The sequence below is a fragment of the Falco naumanni genome, chromosome 6 (genome assembly GCF_017639655.2).
Source record: "Falco naumanni isolate bFalNau1 chromosome 6, bFalNau1.pat, whole genome shotgun sequence".
Lineage (NCBI taxonomy): Eukaryota > Metazoa > Chordata > Aves > Falconiformes > Falconidae > Falco > Falco naumanni.
Genome location: NC_054059.1, coordinates 75,391,866 through 75,405,863, shown reverse-complemented (window position 1 = coordinate 75,405,863; position 13,998 = coordinate 75,391,866). Strand labels below are relative to the sequence as shown.

At 50.9% G+C, this 13,998-nt stretch overlaps 2 long non-coding RNA genes across 2 annotated transcripts; one reads left to right on the top strand and one right to left on the bottom strand.

Moving 5' to 3' along the window:
* Nucleotides 1-4,741: 4,741 nt before the first annotated feature.
* Nucleotides 4,742-11,246, top strand: LOC121090745. Its single transcript, XR_005828699.1, has 2 exons — nt 4,742-5,062; nt 10,766-11,246. It is a non-coding gene; the product is annotated as an uncharacterized LOC121090745 (long non-coding RNA).
* On the bottom strand, nt 5,070-9,705 carry LOC121090743. The gene is made up of 3 exons (XR_005828698.1): nt 9,655-9,705; nt 6,942-7,039; nt 5,070-6,810 (listed from the first exon to the last, which is right to left on the bottom strand). It is a non-coding gene; the product is annotated as an uncharacterized LOC121090743 (long non-coding RNA).
* Nucleotides 11,247-13,998: the final 2,752 nt, after the last annotated feature.

Below are 13,998 nucleotides of genomic sequence, written 5' to 3'. Positions count from 1 at the left end.
CTGCTTGTGCACAAGTTAATTCATGGAGAGGTTATTAGTTGGGCTTATCAAAGGGTGGGTCAGCAGACAGGAAAATCCCAAGCTTATCTGTTTCTCCTTTGGTCAGCTATGCCTGTTTTGTCACTGTTACTAATCCTTTCCCGCCTTCCCAAAGAGCATTGTCAGTGCTGCATGGATGAAGGGCTTCTGGTTGCCCCTTCCTTTGCCCCTCTTGGAGGTGGGGATGGTTGCTGTGGTCAAAGGCACGCAGCAGCAGAGCCAGATCCCCTCTTCCACTTATGCTGGTATGCAGCTTGGAGCCAAGGCAGCTCTTTGGATGAGATGCTCTTTCCTGTGGCTGGAAGTTGCATCAGAAGTTCACCGCAGAGGACAGCTGAGCCACCAGGCAGCATCCAGACAGCGCCTGGCAGGGTGCTTCTGCACTCCTTTCGTGAGCTTTACGCAGGTGGTTCCCTGCCGTGCTGTGAGCTGATCCACAGAAAGAACAGCCACACACAAGCCCAGTTCTGGAGATGGTCACTGGCCATATAGAAATTGTACACAATGTGCTTTGGAGTTGCTGTGATGAGTTCCCTCTGCTCATAGCCAGCCTCCACACCAAAAGCTCTCTTCATAGTGAAAAAGTTTAGAAACTACCCAGACTAACTCTTTCCCAAGGGTGCCATCACTAAGTCAACAAAGTTGCAGTATAAATGCATGTGTCCCATTGTTAGGGGTGGGAGAGCCAAAACTGAAGGGGGCTTGTCAGGAACACCCACAAAGATCCCTAGACACAGAGCAAGCAAGTTTAAAGCTCCAAAGGCCAGCGCCTTGCAACAGCAGGAGCCAAGCATGGTCAAGCAACATACTAACACTGGCTTTTCTGCTTCATATCCTTTCCGGTCCTTTCCTTAAGAAATGTAGAGGGTTAGCAATTTTGGACGCAGAGCCTGAGTTCACACAAACGCATACAAAACCAGCAAACAATAACCCCATTAAACGCACGGAGAAGCTCTGAGACTGGAACAACTCACCTCCAAGAGCTTCACCCAAGTCCCACAGGAAGGCTACAGCAAAGCCAAAAATAGAGCCCAGACCTCCTGACTCCGAGCCCTGCGCCCTAACAAAAACACCGGCTTCCCTCCACCATCCTCCTCTCCACACACTACATTGACCAGACTGGAAAAGGCATTCAAAATAAATAAAACCTGCTTCTTGCGCCAAGTTTTAAAAAACATTTTCTTGTCATGGCTGGTTGTTTTTCTCCCGCTAGACGTTAGGCAGTCTCCACCGAGTGAGACAGCTCTCCTTTCTTCTCCAGGAAACACAGTTGTCTCCCACATGTTGCACTCAATGTAGCTCAAACAAATGTTTTAGGAAATTCCCCCTAATTCGGTGAAATTGTTAGCTTGGCAGGGGCGCGCTGGAAACAGGACTGAAAGATTGCCTTGGATATTTTTTTTTATTTTCCTTTTGAAAGCGTACAGGAGAGCTCAGGCTTCAGACGGGCTGCTGAGGAAGACAGAAACTCATGTTACATATGAAGGATTTGGCAGGCCCAAATGCAGAAATTTCCAGAAGTGTTTGCGTGGCAACAGCTCTGTGCCAATCCACATTTTTTAGCTATTCTGGCCAGCCGCCCGGCTGACAAGAAAGTCTTGTATCTCCACGCAGTTCACTGGCTTCCCTGAGGAGTTTCCATGCTGCATGGCAACATTGGATAATCTCATTTGCGCGCCAGAAAAACTCCTGCTACTTACACTGTTACTAAATACCAGATGTGCTTAATAAAGAGTAAGTGGAGCCAAACCTAGGGTAATCACATAACCTATCATTAACATTTTCTAAAAACAAAAAAATGCCATTGGAACAGCAGATTACTGTTTTGCTTTGTTTGCTTTACGCCCTGTTACGGGAACCCCTGGGGTGCTGGGAAGGGAGCGCGGCAGGAGCAGACAGCTCTGGCACGGCCGATGACATTGTTTACAATCACACCCCTGCACATCTGAAACATGTGTGAGAAAGTAGAGGCTAAGCAGATTTCCCCTGTGCTGGGGAGGGAGGGGTGGATTGCAGCAGGAAGTCTACGCCACCAAGAAAGTGCTGGAGTCTTGTTTCTTCATCCCGGGGAGGTGGCCAGGGAGGGGGGATGCAGCAAGGGCGGCGGGAATTTGGTCCTTCATGACATGCACATCCCCAAGTCCCCGGTGCATGGCAATGCAGGAGCAGGCCTTGTTCCTTGACATTTAATGACTGCCCAAATCCTCCAAGCGCATTTGAAACACATTTTTGTGTGAGTCAGGGGGCCAGTCACCACACAAAATGTGTGCGCACATTTATTATGGATTTAAATGGACATTGCGTATGTGCATATCTGATGCTGACCAGACCCTTGAGGGAAATAGCCAAGTCGTGACGACGGTGAGCGAATTCTGCCACGACAGGCTGTTAAGAGGAGGGAGACAGATGCGCTGGTGACATCTGCAGCCCCTGCACACCCGCTGCAGCGGAGACCTGGTGCGGCTCAGCCCAGCGAGCCACCCACGTGCGAGGGGGGCAACCCGCCCCGAAATGAGATGTGGGTGAAAATGCTGGTTTATCCCACAGCTGTTTCTGCAGTTGATGCAGAGGAATGGAGTTAAATGACTGGGGAAAGAGGTTTTGACTTTGGTTTGGTATCAACTGCTACCCAGATGGAAAGGAAGGCGGGGAAGCACACGCTGACCGGGGCCTCCCAGGGATGGCCATCCCTCGCAGGTCTGTTTGCTCTGGCTTGGTGGAAACCAAGGCAAGGGGATGGGAGCAAGGACAAGCCCAGGCCTTGCTTGCTGTGTACACGGAGGCGGGGAGCAATGAGTCACCCTCATCGTGCAACAGCCCGCAGCGGTGCCATTGCTCTAGTCCCTCAAGCACAACTCTGACCCACGTCAGTGGGAGTCGCAGCTATGCAAAGCTGGGATATCTGATGCCAGGAGCCATGCCAAGGGCATGGGGTGAGGAGGTCACAGCGGGTGTCAGCCTGCCACAGCCCAGGAGCAGGAAGGCTCACTTGGCTCCCAATGTGACTGAATCCCAGTGCTTTCCAAAGGCCGGCTGCAAGAAGAGAAAAGCCAGCAGACCAGTGAAACACAATGGCCTTGATGCTGCAAGCCCGCTGCTCGTGCCCTCCCCACTCGGCCCCATTCATTGCATCCGTTGCGCAACCTCACCCCACAAACTCAGCAGCACCAGTCTTAAAGGCTCTGCGAAGTGTCAGCGAGCAGCGCACTGCCCACGTGGCCCCCAGGCCAAACAGACGGTACGATCCTGCACTCCCGGCACGGGAGCCAGCTGCACAGTAGGAGCGATGGAGCAGCTGGTCCTGCTTGGGCCAGGCTTTTGCCTGATGTAAGTGTTGCCGGGCTGGCCCCTAGCCACAGGCTTAGGCAGCAGATGACTCAGGGCACTGGAACAGCCATGTTCCCACCACCTATTCTGCCTGCACTGCAGTCCTGGAGAGCTGGGCTTGCTGCTGCCACCACTCAGAGATCGGGCTGAGGAGGACATGGTTAGCCTGTTGCGGGGTGAAGCTCTAAGTCGTTTGGGTCCTGCCTCACATCTCCCCCTTCCAACTCCATCCATCCCCCTGTCCCACAGCTGGAGTGGCCCTGGCTGCTCAGCTTTTGTCTGACGAGATTCAGTTTTGCCTGTGCTGCGTTGAGAAGCCCCAAGGAGGGTCTAAACATCCTCCAGTGTGCCAGTCTTGTAGCTAGCACCTTTCCCCTCGGCCACAATAACACCATGGGTGGTCCTGGAGGGCTGTGGGAGCGGTGTGTGACCTGGCAGCTGGAGCAGGAGACAAGAAGCCTCCTCCACCCACAGCGCAGGCATGGAGTGAAGAGCTTTCCCAAGCTAGAAACCCAGGGGAGCAGCGATGGAGCCAGCAGCCCACTCCCTTGGTGTGCCCACCCCGTCAGCCAGCAGATTTGGTATTGGTGGAGCTGCTGGTTTGGGGAAGCCTCACCCCACCAGCTGTGGGCGGCGGGCGAGAGAGGCAGGAGAAAATTACACAGTGGCTGCCCAATGCTGCATCACTGTTTCCACTTCAGGCTTTAAGGATCTTCTGAAATAGTCAGGAAGCAGCAGAGAGGATCAGCTAATCAGCGGCGTAAAGGCACTCCTTCCTGCTGCCCGGGACTCCTGGCCCACTGCCCACCCCACCCTGCCAGACACCTCCAGTCAGCTGCCTCCCTCTTGGCCTCCTCCCGGCAGGCTGAGGGGATGCTTGGGCAAGGCTTGTTGACTGCAAGGATCCAGGTGCCCTAACACACCCCACCAGACCTGCCCTTTCCTTGCCGCACTGCACAGGCCGTTCGCTTCAGTCTGTAGGTGAACCAGCAAGTAGATGTTTTCCTACAGCTGCTTCTGGGAGTCCAGCAACTGTACTGCTCTTTGGAGTTTGGTTTGTTTGTTGTGTTGTGAAGGGGAACCCACTGGATGGTCTTGAAAATTAGCACCTAACCGCATTCCCAGCTGGCAGCAGGCAGGAGAGGCTCCTGCCAAGCAGTCACAAGGCATGCCACAAACAGCTTGCTTCACCTCCCCGCCAGGGAGCAAAGTCCATCGCCATTAGGACACTTCAGTACGCAGAGTGGAGATGTTTCCCCGGCTCTGGTTCCCATAGGTCAGACTCATAAAAGACCAGGCACTGCTGGTCAAAAGTTTGGTGAAGGCCTTATTTCCTGGATTTATATCCTCTCTTTTCTGAAAGGCAAGTCTTTTCAACCTATATTGTTGACGCATTGACTATTGGTGTGACCTTTTCTTTGCTATGCTTCATGTCACTCTAGAGACACAAGGTTCCACGAGTCCAGCGGGGCTGGCCCATGGGACCAGCCCAGCCCACTTGACAGAAAGGCAGATTTAATACTGAGCTTGCTGCTCCTGAGCTGTACGGCGGATGGGGACGGGTGTGGGGTTCCTCTGTTCTGCTGTGGCTGTGTGCAGGGGCCAGGCGGAGGTGGATCTGCACTTGGCAAGGCATCGTACAGGTCTGAACCACGGGGCAGTCCTTGACCTGAACAGCGATCTTGAGAGAGACAAGGTAATAAAAAGGATTGAACAACGAAGCAGAGGGGACATAAAATGAGTTTGCAAACACCACCATAGTGCCATGATCAGCGTGAAAAGAGGTGGGGTTTAAGGTCTTTATTAGGAAAGAGCTAGGGGAGAGGCGTAAGAAGACCAAGGGCAGGAAAGCACAGGGAGGGCAGATGAGATGAGGCTGAGAGGAAGGGTAAGGGGAAAGGGAAGACAAACCTGACAGGTCCCACTATACCTTCTTCTGTTCCCCAGCAGCCAAGAGATAGGGGAAGGGTCACAAACTGGTTCCTTACATCTGCAGTAAAGATGCAAGGGATGACCACTTCATCACTTCATTTCTTACACCAGTGAGCCTAAGCTGACCCTGCCTTTTCCCATGTCATGGGGCCACCGTATCTGTTCAAACAACTTCTTCCAGCTTCCATCAATCAGAGCTAAAGTTGGACAAGTAGGCAACACAATGTCAGGGAACAACTGCGAGCTAATGGACACAGGAAAGATCTGCTAGAGCTCTCCAACACATTGACTGGTTTTATCTTATCTGTTGCCAGGAGGGACAAAGAGCTAAAGGGACAGTGAAGGTCAGTCAGGCACTTAGGAGAGCTCAGAACAAGAGAATAACTGATTACACTGAAGGACATCACATTTGCAAGTAAGGCTGAGCTCCAAAAGTATGGGGGAAGTAAGCTGTTCCTCTTCCCCAGTCCAGTCTGAGAAAGGCTCCTCACTGGCCACACCAACAACTGTGTGGAAATGTCATTCCTCTTCCTGAGTCCCCGCCATGTCCTGAATGAGGGAGGATGAGCAATAAGCCTGTAAGTATTTACAAGAAAAAGACTTTAGCACAAAGTGCTTCTGGGCACAGCTCTGTTGCCAGTAAAAAGCATGATGAAAAGCATACTTTCTTTGATGAAGCCTCATTCGAGTGGTTTATGGGTAAAGGTGAATGTAGTATATATCATATTTGTCTGATGGCAAACAGAGCCCACTTGTGAAATCCATCTGACTAGAAGTTCTGAAAAAATCTTCATGAAACATCTGTGAGTTTTGAATCACTCCATTGTTGTCAGGATTCCGGCTGGAAATTGTTCTGGATGCAAGGGAATGGTGGGTCACTAATGGATTATTTCTTGTTAAATGCTTTGGGTTTAGGGACTTTGAGGATATGTAGATATTTTTCTCAGTAGCACCTTCAGCTGTAGCAGGATATTAGATGAAAAATAACCAGAGCAACTTGCCTTTCGCTTGAGTAGTTGGTACCCAGGTTGTTGCTGTGTTAAGAAAACAGGTGAAAATGTGTGAAAAGTGCTTTTGACCCGCTAGAAGAGAATAGCTCTGTCACTGATCCAGATTAACAGGCCTTAAGATGCAACTGCTGCGGGCCAAAGAGGAAGGGCTGTGCTTTGGTTATGCCCCAGAGAGAGACTCGGCATATCTGGCTTAACCTCCCAGCTCCGCCACTGACATCCTATCTTTGCACTATCTCTCTTGCTTTAGTACGGCAATTTGAGAGCACCAAAATTAACTGATTGTTTGTGGGTTTAGAGTTAGATTCTATGCTGGATGCCCCTTAGATCCTCTGATCAAAACCGGCAAGTGTAAGGTGCCCCTCCTGCCAGCTTCAGCCTGGAGAGAACAGTTTCATGCTCCAGGGAACCGCTGTGAAGATACGAAGGCTGCATCCACTGGACACCCTCTCCATCACCTCTGCTCCCGAGCAAAGCTTTGCAGGTTATCTGCCAGGTTTTGCTGGAGGAGGAAAAAAAGAAATCACAGCTTTCCTGATTCAGCCCCCCCCCCTCCATCCTCAGTGGACTTAGTAGGGCCACCTGCCGGTGTCCCTGCTAGCCCAGCCCGCTGTCAGTTCAGCCTTCTCTCACCTTGGCTGTTAAATGATGTTGAAGTCACGGTCAGGACTTGAGCTGCAGTGGAACAGGGGACTGCTACACTGAAATGAGAACCTCTATGGCAACACGTCCTGAAATAATGAAAGGTGTGAAGTAAGACTGGCTTAGGTGTTTTGAGTGCCGCGTCTGTATGTCACATAGCTGTGATGTTGGCTTGCAGCCGGTGGTGGGAAATGCGCCACTGCAGGCTGGGCTAGATCAGGTCCAGACCCCGCCACGACAGCTCCCACTGCTCCAGGTGCCAGTTAAAGCACTGCACTCCTGCCTGCGTGCCAGGCAGTTCTTGCCTTTTCCCTTGCACGCACAACCTTTAAGACGACCAGGAGCAAGCTGCGAGAGACTACAGCCATTGCTTCTGCCCCCCGGCTCTCTGTCTCAGCCGCACACACCACCTTACCACTCCTAGCGGCTGAGGGCTGATTGCAGCGGCAATTTTGGGGGGCGTGCATTAAAAAGTTGCTTTACCAGCTGACCTGGAGGTTACCATGGCTGGCTCTGCATCCCCTGCCACCTGCCCTGGCGGCAGCTGGGACTGTGCTGGCTGCAACTCCCCGGGATGGCTGCTAGTGCTGGGGGTGACAGCAGGCACAGGTCCTCACCTGGCCGTGTCCCATATCCCTCCAGCATCTTGCTGGGAGGGCTCAGGAGCCTCATCCTTTGGTCCTGTCAGTGGGGGTCCCCCTCCCTTCCCACATCTGTGCTGTGGTCTCTCAGCAATAAAACTGCCCCCAAAAAAGCAGTGTCCGGACACCAGCAAGATTGTCTCCTTGCAGCTTGCCAGAATAGGAGTGAGAGGCAATTCTACAAGCTGTGGCCCAAGCATAAGCGGTCACCCTTAGTCGCCACAAGGCTATGGCTGAAGCCCACATGGAGAGCCGAGCATCTGCCCCCGAGCAAGCCCGTGGAGGCACAGCGAGAGACCACCCCAGCCCTCAATGTTTAACATGCAAAGGATCACGACCTTGGGGGAAAGGAAGAAGTGATTTTCCGGTATTACTGAGGAACAGAGGCAGATGGCTGTTGGGATCTCCCAGTATCAAACAGAAAATGCATTACATGATCAGGAATGATCCCAAGTTTCCTAATTCCCAGTCCCACAGCAGCCATTGTACTGGTTCCTGCCTAGTTCGGGCCATGAAGATCCATTCAGCGTTTTACAATGGCAGCCAGCTATTCATGGCTGCTGCCTATATTACTGCGAGAAGCCACATCTTTCTTTTCTTTACAAACATACTCCAAGTTTCCTTGAGTACCCCACTGACACAGGGTGAATTTCTGCAACTAATCTTTCCTCCTCTTTCCCAGAACAGTGAACATCTGGGACTACTGAGATATCATCTTGTGGCATCGGCTGACTTTTTTCTTTAACGAGTTTCTGTGTAACAACTTCATGATGTTTTTCCTGGGAGGACAACTGTCTCATCTAAAACCTTGTCTCACATATTCTTTTATAGAAGCATGTTTTATGCTAAAGCTTTTGAAAGAATTTCCTTTCGTGCTCCATCCCCACCTTTCCCTGTTTAATTCCTCCCAAATGTCTCTCTGATGCTTAACCTGCAGGTCGCCCTATTCACCAAAACCAAAGCAAAACGCTGGTTTGAATAAGCTCAGGATACATGGATGTCATTTCTGAACATTAGCAGGCCACATGATACTACCAACTTTATTTGATCCCACTTGCTGGAGCGGCCTGAATTTCTCAGGGGCAGCGTTTTTTTAATCCTAGTTCATTATTGTTCAAACCCATCAAGCAAATGGCTGTGGAGCGGAAGCTTGAATGGGCTTGTTTAATAAACAGGCAAAGTCATTCATCTGCAGCATAGCAGCTCTGCAGCGAAGCTACGTCTTCGCCCTCCTGCTCCTTACGGGCTCCGCTTTGGCAGCCGTTACCTTAAATTCTGGTAAGGAAATGGTAGGGAGGGTAAATCTTCGGCTTCAAGCTAACTGCTTTTGCCCGCTGCAAGAAATCCTTACTGAAGCGAACGGTCTGATTGTTTCTGTGGGTCAATTGCCTACTTCAAATTTATTTCTCACATCTCACTTGGCGCTGCTGAAGACACTGGCCCCACAGCAGGTTGTGTTCTTTACCTGAGTGATGGCCAAAGCAGCAACCCACTCGGGCCCCAAACTGTAGCCTTGGGATCTGTCGATGATATATTTGCAGCTCTCTACAGGTCTTGCTGTGGCTGCCATGGAGAACTCCGAGACAAGCTGTGAAATCATGGCACCTGCCAGCTTTAGAGAACCAGCCCTAAGCTGTCAGGGTGGGTATGGCTCTGTGAGCCAGGAGCTGCACGGAGCTTCTTTACCCCCTGACTCACCCCACATTTGAATGAAGGACCCTCGGCTGGCATGAACTGGTTACATGGAAATTCGGCGGAGCCCTGCCAGGCAACAGCAGCTGAAGATCTGGCACCCCAATCTAATTTTTTATACATCAAACTTGCTATTTTTGCATGGCCTTCGGTTTCACAGCAATGACGGGAAAACGCCCTGGCTGCGTTTCCCCTACGAAAGCATGAATGTAAGGTTTTGTTGCTGGACACTTGCACTAAGGAGATGTTCAAGGCAGATAACTGCTCGTATCCGTCACACTGCCATTTCTGCGCCGAGGAAAGCGCGTGAGAGCCCTGCCTGTCCCCCCTGCTCCCCGCCTGCTCGAACCCGACTGAAACTCATTACATACCAGGAATACCAGCATCCCGCAAAGCCTGTGTTGCACAGAGGAGGAAGAGGCTCTCCCTCCTCCCTCGCTCCCTTTTTTCCCTTCCGCTAGGTCTTTGGCAGAGCCCCAGGACTTTGGTGGGGGGAGCAGAGGGGGGCTTGGGAGGGCAGCGTACCCACAGCCCCAGTCTGATCTGCGGTACTGCCTGCTCATTTCCACTTCACAGATGCTGCTGAGCTCTGCCACTGAGAGACAAATCCCAGAAGGAAAAGGGAGTGTGGTGGGGAGGGAAGAGATGAAAGCAGAAAAAGGCCGCATTTATTAAGCTGTTTTTCTTTCAGTGAAAAGAAGCGTTTATCAGTGATTTCATATATCATGTGAGATGTAGCTCCCTGCCAATTTCTAAGGATGCAAACAAGACACTGACATCATACACTAAATATAGAGCAGCTCCTGCTTTAGGTGAATAAATAATGCAGATGCAAAAGCCCAGGTCTTCAGTTACACATTCATTACCATCCGTCTGTCAGGCTCTCATCATCAGGAGAACGTCCGACTCCAGCAAGGAGTGACAGGTGAAGAATGCAAAACAACTGCAGACAATAGGTGATTAAGCAGAATTTCCTTGTTCTCTGCTTTTTTCTTACAGCTACATTTCATTTCGGCAGTAATTCACAGTGCAGCTTTTCCAGCACGGCTCTGCCGCCTCCCTCCCTTTCCTTTCTAGCCAAGCTGGAGCGACAAGCCTGGGTGGGGAGAGCCTGAACAATGAACACAGCCAAAATGTGGAAACTTCTCTAGGCACTTAAGGGGCGGGGGGGGACACGACACACCAGAAGAAAGAAAAAAGGAGCGGGGGAAAGGCTCTGATCAAGCAGTAAAGCAGTAGCATCCCCCTATGAAACTGAAGTTTTCCATGCCCTGTCAGAGAGAGGTTTTAATTAGGGTCTCCCAATGCTAATCGCTCTTGATTCCTCCAGAGGTTTTATTTAAGGCACCCATTTTAACAACTGCACAAGCAAACCTGTAGCTGGCTCCACGGCGTATTATTTTAGCTTTCAGAAAGCACACCAAGGAGGAATAGAATTGATAATAAAACCTAAATGATACTTTCCCCCTTTTCCACCTTCAGATCAAAGGCACTGAGCAGGAGGAAGCATCCCAACCCACCCTTGCTGGGGGAGAACAGAGACAGGAGAGAAGGAAACAAGACAATGCACCATCAAAGCTGCCGCAAGGTGTTGGATCAATGACAACATCTGCATGAGGGTCTGGGCTACAATAGAAGCTGTTACCATGGGAACAAGTGCAAAAGCATCAGGCGGGAAGGAGCTTTCGATGATGAAAGGTGGGAAAGTGGGAGAGAGTATTTTTAGATTGCTTAGGAGGAACGCTACACAATGACATCATCCTATCTTCATTATTTGCACCCGTGCTATATAACGCATTGTGGTGTCTGCCCCAGGCTGTTAAATGGGAAAATGTTATTATGGATGTGAATTATAAATACTGTGGTGAAACTTGAGCTCAGGAGTTATTAGACATCACTATTCTGTAATAAAGGAGAGCATTTAATACGCTGTGCTGTACAGATTCACTGTACGGTGCAAGAAGCATTGTGTCTAGGATTTTATTATTCTCAGAAAGTAATTATGAGTCATCCTTTTATTGTTATTAAGAAGCAGAGTGTAAATAATTTCACACATTTGATATCCCACACATCAGCAAGCCTTTTGCACTGGAGAAACATGGCCTAATTTTCCAGAGTGCTGCGTGCCAACGTGCTCTGAGTGAATGTGGTAGTAGTCATAGGTGCTCAGCACTGCCAAAAATCCAGCCATCCGTGTCACACGTGAAAGAAGCCTCATTAATCTCAAAAATACAAAGTATTCGTTTCACTGCCTGTGTTCAGCTCCTCAGGTTGGGCCAGACAGCTCTTACAGTTGAGGACCTGGTAGGTAACCATGGCATCTGCCGAATATAGCCCCGATTCAGGAGGAGAAAAGAGCCTGACTCCCAAACACCGCTCCCAGCTGACACCCGGAGGGGAAAGCCTCCAGCCCGGGGGGGTGAAACAAGCTGGGGCTTGTCTGCCTTGCACCGGGGCACGGGTGCCCGCAGCCCACCGTGCTGTAGGGGCTGGAATGGCTATTCCCATCGCGCTGCCGGCAGTGAAGTTGGAAGGATAAACCCACAGGAACGTGTTTCTTGTGGCTGCAAAACTCTCTGCCCTGGAATAACCATCGGTAAATGCTGCGCTCAGCCAGAGCGTGTCTGGGGCCACCGGGGCCTGTCACTGGAGACGGGCAGGGACTGAAATTCCCAACCCATGCTGATACCCAACGATGCTGCCAAAATACCGCCGGGTGAGTGACAGGGCTTGCTCTAGCTTTTGCCCTGTGCAAAGCGGCACACGTGGGTCCTCAGCCATTTGTTTTCGCACTCAGGACCAACCCCTGTGTCAGCAGGCGAGAGCAGGAGGCGGGTAACGGGAGCGGTGCCGGGACCCGGAGCCAGGGCGCGGGCACGGGGCAGCGGAGCACAGCCGGGCTGCGAGGAGCGAGCGAGGCTGATGTCATGCCGTAGCGCTCCTCCTAGGTGAGCTAAATATAATCCCCCTCGCCCGCCCCCCTTTCCAGCTCCCCAGGGCCGTGCCGCCTGTCCCAAGGGTGCGAGCAGGCTCGGGTGGGCTGGGGGCAGCGGGCACAGGGTGGGGGTGGGCAGCCGCAGCCCTGGCCTCCCCTGCCCGGCCGTAAAAGGCACTGGTGAGCAGGCTGGCCAACTGGGGAAACAGAGCAAGAAATAGAGCAGAGGTGATGGCAGACAGGCAGAAATACAAGCGAGCCAGGGAATTGCCACCTGGCTCTGGGCAGAGGTTGCTTAAAGCAAGGATAACAGGTAGCAAAACCAGATTTATTTATTTTTGTTTGTTTCGCCGTACAATCACGATGCCCAACTCCTCTCTCTGTTGAAGCTCTCCTTCCTCACAGAAGATGTGACTCTTCAAATATATAATGAATAGTGAAACACAGTGGGGTGTGTGTGCTCCTTCTGATCCATCTTCACAGGGAGAAGATGAACGTTGCCCAACACAGCGTAGCTCAGACTGTCAAGGGTCCCATAGGGCACATCCACAAAGCGGGACTAGAAAAGGTGAGTGAATTTAGCTGAGCTTGAAATAACAACACCTGAAGACATTTTCTTTCCTAATCTGAATGCAGCCTTCTAGCTCCGGCATCCCTCAGTCCGTTGTACTTCAGTCTCCTGACTTAACTAGCCCATGCCTGACACAGCAGCCTTCTATATTGACATCATTGGCTAGCTTGACCTATTCTGCACATCGGCTTCATTCAGCTTAACCTCACCCCCCTTTCCTAGTTAAGCTAATGCCCAGCACAATGCTGAATAATGTCTGCTTTCTTCCTGGCAGCTCTTTTTTGGCACTTCTTATTTTATTTTATTTTTGAGGAAGGAGGTTAGGGTTCTACATCTTACAATATTAGTGTTGGATATAGATGAAACAAAATTTCATACAACTTATCATTTAATTTGTATTATATGTTAGCTTTGGCAGTGCAGGCATTGTAGTCATGCCAGTAGAGAAACTTTGATCTGAATGAGTGTAAAACTCAGCCAGGCTTGAGGTAAGGTTGCAGAAAACAATTTCAAATATTAAGAATCTGGCCCCTGCTTTTGGGGATGCAGGTGCTGCTGCTGCCCTAAATATCCCATTTTATAAGAGGCATGACCTCTCTGCAAAAATCAAGGACCATTTTAGGACAACATACAACTTGGGACGAGGAGTCACTCTGGACACGTGTGGAATTCACCAGATACATTTTGGGCACTGTCCCAACCTGAATGACAGCAGTCTTGGACATGTACGGCTCGAGGGACCTCCAGAGATCATCCAGCCCCCTTTCCCCTCCCCTGCCCTCTCTTCCTGTCTGATATCCCCGACTGATATTTGTTTAACCTTTTTAAAATATCTTCGGTGACAGGAACAGCCCTCCGCCAGGGCTGTTCTTACCGCTGCTGGTTACAGCATGTTTTTCCTTTAGCTCTAACCCAGCTCACTCTCACTGAGAAACAGCTCACCACCTTCTTTGTCTACCCAAAGACTAGTTAGTCTAATGGCAATCCTTACATAGTTGACACATTGCCACATCTGCCCTCATCCTCTACTCTTCCAGCCTGGACAAACCAGTTCTTTCAACCTTTCCCTGTAAGCCACGTCTTCCAGGCTACCACCATGCCTCACTCTCCTCCACACTCACCTTCATTGGCCCTGGAGCAGTGGGATGCCGTCCTCCACCTGGATCAGCCCTGAGGAGGGAGAAATGGTGATTTCCCCAACCCTACATC